Source organism: Ovis aries, chromosome 21, assembly GCF_016772045.2.
Source record: "Ovis aries strain OAR_USU_Benz2616 breed Rambouillet chromosome 21, ARS-UI_Ramb_v3.0, whole genome shotgun sequence".
Taxonomy (NCBI): Eukaryota; Metazoa; Chordata; class Mammalia; order Artiodactyla; family Bovidae; genus Ovis; species Ovis aries.
Window position 1 is genome coordinate 15,228,241 of NC_056074.1, and position 7,121 is coordinate 15,235,361.

At 41.2% G+C, this 7,121-nt stretch overlaps 1 protein-coding gene across 1 annotated transcript in view; it reads left to right on the forward strand.

Annotated features, from left to right (window-relative positions):
• GAB2 (GRB2 associated binding protein 2) overlaps nucleotides 1–7,121 on the forward strand; it is a 178,049-nt gene that overhangs the window by 1,755 nt on the left and 169,173 nt on the right. The window lies entirely within an intron of this gene.

The following is a 7,121-nucleotide window of genomic DNA, read 5'->3' on the forward strand; positions in this document are numbered from 1 at the left end:
CATTAGCAAAGGTGCATTTTTATATTAGGTAAGAAGAGTAATTTGCTATTAATCTTTTCACAAGTATAAAACAAACAAAAAATCTTCAGCTCCAAGAGCTTCAGAAGACTGGCAATCAAAATGTAATACCATACCTTACCAGCTAGTGGAATAAAGTATCCAATAAAAATGAGACTTAATTGTCAAGTTAGAACACTGCCCTGAACAACCTTGAAACTTTGTTTTCGAAACAGTTTGCAATTTGACACTTTATCTACATTGACTGATAACTACTTCAATTCTATCACCCAGACTCTGGTGATCCATTTCTTGGGTATTTTTGTTTCCAAGCAACTTTAGCTCAAAATAACCGGGTTCAGAGGCTTTGGGGTCAAGCACCTTTTCCCCTCTTTTGAAGTACTTGACAGCCTCAAGTCATAAGATGACTTCAGCCTTTTCATTATCTCCCTCGTACTCCAGACCATAAGGCCAAACTGGTAACAGGTTTTCTTAGGCTAGGGTGTGATGTGTTCCGTTGGTATGACTGGAAGTCTCCCCTACTGTGGATGTTCTCTTGTCTTAGTTGAAGCTGAGCTGGTTTGTGTAACCCTAAACTCCTGGGGAACAGTCTTCCTTTACATCTTCTTTTCTTTGGGGGTTTTGAGAATTTCTATTTTAAGTTAGAACTCTCCCAGCTCCCTCTGTTCATCAGAGGCCCAAGTTCACTAGAACCAAAGTAGGAGATTTTCTAGCCCCCCAAACTGTTGCTTATTCTGTTATATGTTAGCCATGTGATATTATAGATTGAGAAATCTTTATTATAAGAATGTGTTAGGAATCTGAAACAAAGCAAAAAGTTTATGAACTAGATTACACCATTTAACTTTTTTTTAATCTACTTTTTAATTTGGATTGGTGGTAGGTATAGGGGTTTAAAAAAAAAATCAACTTGAAGCTATGGAAAATGTATGTTAGTTACCAGGATTAACTTTAGGGATTCCTTCATTAATGTGTGGTCTAAGTTATCAACTGTAAGAAAGTTTAAAGGGTCTGTTCATTATTTGTTGTGTGCCCTCGAGGAATTACCAAAAAAATGACCTCTGGGAAATGGTGAGTATTGCCTCGGGGGTGACATAGTATGGTTGCAGTGAGAGGCTGGCAGAGGAAACTGCGCTCCCATCATTCCACAGTCTGCATGTTTATGTGTGCATGCACGTGTGAACACACACGTATGCATGGATGTAAAGTTGAAACGATATCTTGTTGGAGGAAAAAAAACACGTTGATAACACACTGCCGGGTTATTTTCTGTTGTTTTCACTGGGTTAAAATATTAGGGGAAAAGATAGGCAGCAGCACTGCCCCCTAGTGGCTAGTTTGGAGAAAATTGTGTATTGATGCTAAAGAACAACTGAGTTAAGAAAACTCTTGTTTGTTCAGTAAGCTCATTTATTAAAAGATCTGTGTCCCAGAAACTGTATTAGATTCTGGGAATAGACGTTAATCCATCCCTTCAGTCTTAGCGGCCGGCCCTGCCCACCCCTTAACAAAGAAAACCGAAGCTTTTAAGGGAGTACCTGTCTGCACGTACTGCAGCCACATTTCTAAACTTACCTCTACTGTCCCATACCCACCACATCCTTACCCTGTGATTTCTTCTCCATGTTAATATATTCTTTCAAGAGTTTTATATAAGTGGATTCACACAGTATAACTCTGGAGGATTGCTTTTTTCATTCAGTGTAATTCACTGGAGATTCATCCACATTGTTGCACGTATCACTAGTTGGTCCGTTCTTTTTCATTGCTGGGTAACATTCCATGGCATGGATGTAAATCAGTTCATTCGTTTAACCGCTCACCCATCAGTTACATTCTCTAGCGGCCAATGTTGTTGAATATCTCTTCATGATTATTTGCCACCTGTATCTACTCTTTGGTCAAATGTCTCTCTTCAAGTCTTTTGTCTGTTATCTGTTTGGATTCTTTGTTTTTTACTGTGGAGTTAAAAAAAATTTTTTACATATATTTAAAATTATTTATGTATTTACTTTTGGCTGTGCTGAGTCGTTGCTGCATGAGCTTTTCTCTAGTTGCAGCAAGCAGGGGCTGCTCACCACTGTGGTTCGCGGACTTCTCGTTGTGGTGGCTGCTCTTGCTGCAGAGCGCTGCAGGGCACGAGGGCTTCAGTGGTTGTAGCTCGTGTGCTCAGTAGCCGTGGCACTCGGGCTCAGCTGTCCTGAGGCACGTGGGGTCAAACCTGTGTCTCCTGCATTGGCAAGTGGGTTCTTCATCACTGAGTCACTGGCGAAGCTCTCCTGTTGAGTTTTGAGAGTTCTGTATATGCTCAAGCTATCATCAGTTCTTGTCAGTACATGGTTTGCAGATATTTTCTCCCAGTCTGAAGCCTGTCTTTTCATCTACCAGACAGGGAGAAGAGGAGAAGTTTTTGATTTGGATGAAGCCCTTTTTACCAATTTTCCTTTTTATGAGTTGTATTGTTTTGGTCAAATACAAGAGCTCTGTCTAGTCCTGTTGCAGAGATTTTCTCTGTTTTTCCTTCCAAATATTTTGATTTTATATTTTTAACTTAAGTCCATGGTCTAAGTTAATTGTTATATAAGATGTGAGACCTAGATTGAGATTTTTATTTTAGTCATTATTTTTATTACTATTAATAGTATCATTATTACTTGGGAGTGGATGCTTGATTGCTCTAGCACCATTTGTTAACGAGACTGTGCTGCTGGGCTTCTCTGTCCATGGGATTTTCCAGGCAAGAATAGGTAGCAAGTTGCCATTTCCTTCTCCATTTGTCATAAAGTAGTTGGGTATATTTGTGTTGGTCTGTTTCTGGGTTCTCTGTACTGATCTGTGTTTCCCATGTGTCTGCCCTTCTGCAATACTGCATACTGTTGATAACTCTAGCTTTTTGATAAGTCTTGAAATCTGGTACACTGATTCCTCCACTTTATTCTTGATCAGAGTGTTCTTAAATTTTTCTAAAATTTGAAAGGTCATCACATCGTTAGAAAGCTTGAACAATATTGAGGTATAAATTAAAATTACCTATAATCCCACTGAACCTTGAATTTTTCTTTAAACTTGTCTTCTCAACAGAGAATGTGAATGTAACAAATATACTTTAGTTCAATAATTTATCAAACAGCCATTACATGCCAAGCACTCAAATCCTGGGATTACAAAGAAGAAAAAGAAAGGCCTCCTGGAGAGATGCCCATAACTAGAAGGAAGCCAAGAGAGGAAAGCTTTCCAGCCAGAGAGACCACTGACAGTGGAGGCCACCACAGGTGGCCAGGACCTGCGTGGTGTGTGTCCAGGGACACTGAAAACAGTTCAGTGTTGCTGGACCATCAGCAAGATGTTGAAAGTAGAGGGCTATGGGAGAGGTAGGTGAGAGAGAACATGTAGACGGAGAAGCAAAAATGGTCAACAGTTCATGAAAGTGAGCTCACGGTCAGGAATCATTAGGGAACTGCTAATCAGAACCATAATGAGCTATTCCTTCACCCCTGTTAGAACAGCTGTTCCTCAAGAAGACCAGAGACGACAAGTATTGGCAAGAGTACTTGCCACTGTAGAGTAAAGGGAACCCTTGTTTTAGTGTTGGTGGGAATGCAAATTGTCACAGCCACTATGGAAAACAGTATGGAGGGGGCTTCCCTCGTAGCTCAGTCGGTAAAGAATCCGGCTGTAATGCAGGAGACCGGGGTTCAATCCCTGGGTCCGGAAGATCCCCTGGAGAAGGAAATGGCAACCCACTCCAGGATTCTTGCCTGGAAAATCCCATGGACAGAGGAGCCTGGCAGGGCGGGCTACAGTCCATGGGGTCGCAAGAGTTGGACAGGACTTAGCGACTACACCACCACCACCACACTAAAAATAGAACTGTCATATGATCCAGCAGTTCCACTTCTGAGTATATAGTCAAAGGAAGCGAAAATAGGATATTGAAGCAATATGTATACCACAATGGTGATTGCAGCATTGTTCACAATAGCCAAGATATGAAAACAATCCAAGTGTCCATCAGTAGATCAATGGATAAAGAAGATGTGACCCCCCCGCCCCGACACACACACACAATACAGTGATATTCAGCCATGAGAGAGAACGAAATCCTACTATTTGCAGCAACATGAATAGACCTTGAGGGTATTATACTGAATGAAATAAGTCAGAGAAAGACTAATACTGTATGATCTCACTTATGTATGGCATATAAAAAAGCCAGACTTAAAGAAATCGTAGAATGCTGGTTACCAGAGACCAAGGGGTGGGGAAATTGAAGAGATGTTAATCAAAGGGTACAAACTTCAAATCAGAAAATGAATAATTTCTGGAGATCTAATGTGCAGCATTGTAATTTTAGTTTATCACACACTTGAAAATTTCTAGGAGAGCATATCTTAAAGGTTCTTGCCACAGAAAAGAATGTGATGTGAACGCAGGTGTTAGCTAATGCTTCAGTGGTAATCATATTGCAGCATATGTGAAAAGCGAAGTTGCTCAGTCATCTCTGACTCTGAGACCCCATGGACAGAGGGATTTTCGAGGCAAGAATACTGGAGTGGGTTGCCATTTCCTTCTCCAGGAGATCTTCCCGACCTAGGGATTGAACCTGCATCTCCCGCATTGTAGCCAGATGCTTTACTGTCTGAGCCACCAGGGAAGCCCGCACAGAAATCGTATCAAATCGTATCAGCATATGATACATATGCAGCGTATCAAATCAGCATGTTGTATACCTTAAGCTTAGCACAGTGTTACATGGCAATTATGTCTCAAAGCTGAGGGGAAGAAAAGAACACGGGAAAAGGGAGGTCTGCAGAAACTAGAGTGAATTCAGGATTTGTTTCTAGACCATCCTAGGCAGCCACAGCTGTATTCCAACATATTATTTGAGTATTTAAACAAAAACTGTTTCTAGTCCCAGTTCCTAGGAGAGAGAACCATATGAAGATTCCTTTTAGCAGTTTTGTGTGCTGTGGTCCTAATCACTGGATTGATTCTTTGTGTTCACAGCATCAGAGAGACTGCTCCATTCCAGGCCCAGTCTCCTGAGCTTCTTGTCACCAGCGTTGGATCAGAATTCCTCATTTGGAAGCAACCCATATGTCTATCAACAGATAAACAAAGTGTGGATATACATATAGTGGAATGTTATTCATCCTTAAAAAGAAAGGAAATTTTTACACAAGGCCATGATGCAATATGGATGAACCTCGATGACATTATGCTAAAGTAAAATAAGCCAATCCCAGAAGGACAGATTGTGTGATTGCACTCATATGAAGTACCCAGAGGAGTCAAATTCATAGAGGCTTGCCAGGAACTAGGAGGAGGGAAGAATGGGGAGCTGTTGTTTAATGAGTACAGAGTTTCAGTTCTGCAAGATGAAAAGTTCTTGAAATGGATGTTGATGATGTGAGCACAACAGTGTAAATATTTAATGTCACTGAACTGTACACTTTAACATGGCTAAGATGGTAAATTTTATGTTATGTGTATCTTTCCGCATGTTAAAAAACTCCTTATTTGTTAGTACTTGGCACTGCTAGTACTTATCCAAGAGAAAAAAATAGGATGGAATCTCCACAGCCTTGAATGATAATGGAATGTTCTTTCAGGGATCTAAGGACCAGAGGGAGTAAAGTTGTACAAATCAGGAAGGCACGCCTGCTGCTTTGCTTAATGAAACAGCTTTGATGTTGCTGTCTATCTCTAGCTGACCTTTCTCTAACTGGAAGGGAAAAATGGATTATGGTAACCTCAAGTTTATGAGAAATGCTGAGAGAATATAGGTTCCTGAGCAGGCTGATTTCCTGTATCCAATCTAACATTGACACTTGTTTATAGAGTGTATTTTGTATCTTTTACCATCCGAAGGGGATAAATCAGTACTAAACCCTGCCTTCAAGGAATTTACAGGCTACAGATACCAGAAATATACATGTGAAACAGAGCAGTGTCCTTATATGGAGTTGTGTGGTCCAGACAACAGGTTTCATGGAGGTGAGGGCTCTTAGCCTGGAAAAAGATTGAAGAGCTTCCTGGAATAGAAAGCAGGGATGTGAGTTGAACTCAAAAGATTTGGACTTAGAAAGGAACTTGGAAATTAAAATGGGTAGGGGGCAGTGTACATGGTATTTGAGAGGCAGTGGAAATCCATCCAGGCTAGAGGAGTCTATAGCAGAAATCAGAGGATTGAGAAGTAAGTGGAAAGCTGAGAATAGTCCATAAAAGTAGTCCTTAGATGGTAGGATGACATTTATTAATGAAGAACATCACTCTGACTCCGTAAGTTTTTGCCTGTCAGATAGCCACTCCTTCAGTGAGAAATGTCAGTGGTGTGCTGACATTGTGTATCTTCAGAAGACCTCTGTCTTAGTGTTTCAAGGGGCTCTGAGTCCTTGAGCAAATGAGGTGATTTTCTCAGTCTACTTCCCTGTTTGTAAAAACTGGCGAAATACATCTTACCTCTCTGGGTCTGAGAATTTATTGGATAACATGTGAAAAAAAAAGAAGAACACTTTAACATAATGTCTAGGCTGCTGCTGCTAAGTCACGTCAGTCGTGTCCGACTCTGTGCGACCTCACAGACGGCAGCCCACCAGGCTCCCCCGTCCCTGGGATTCTCCAGGCAAGAACACTGGAGTGGGTTGCCATTTCCTTCTCCAATGCATGAAAGTGAAAAATGGAAGTGAAGTCGCTCAGTCGTGTCTGACCCTCAGTGACCCAATGGACTGCAGCCTTCCAGGCTCCTCCGTCCATGGGATTTTCCAGGCAAGAGGACTGGAGTGGGGTACCGTTGCCTTCTCCAATGTCTAGGCTAGAGTAGGCCTTTAATATTGAGGGATGTGGCAGTAGGGTCTGATGTTTGTTTATATTTCTCAATTATTCCATGGGCATTTAGGACATGAGCATGGTTGTCTTCGCATCCCTTTCAAGGCTGAGTTAGGCCTGAAGTTTACAATGACAGAATGTAAGTGGAATGCCCAAGCTAGATATTACATCCAGTTGTAAGGAGTTATTTTTTTTTTCCCCAAAAGGAACATCTCAAAGGTCACCTGATCTCAAGGAAGGAAAATGAAACCACATGGGGTTTTGTCTGAAGCTTG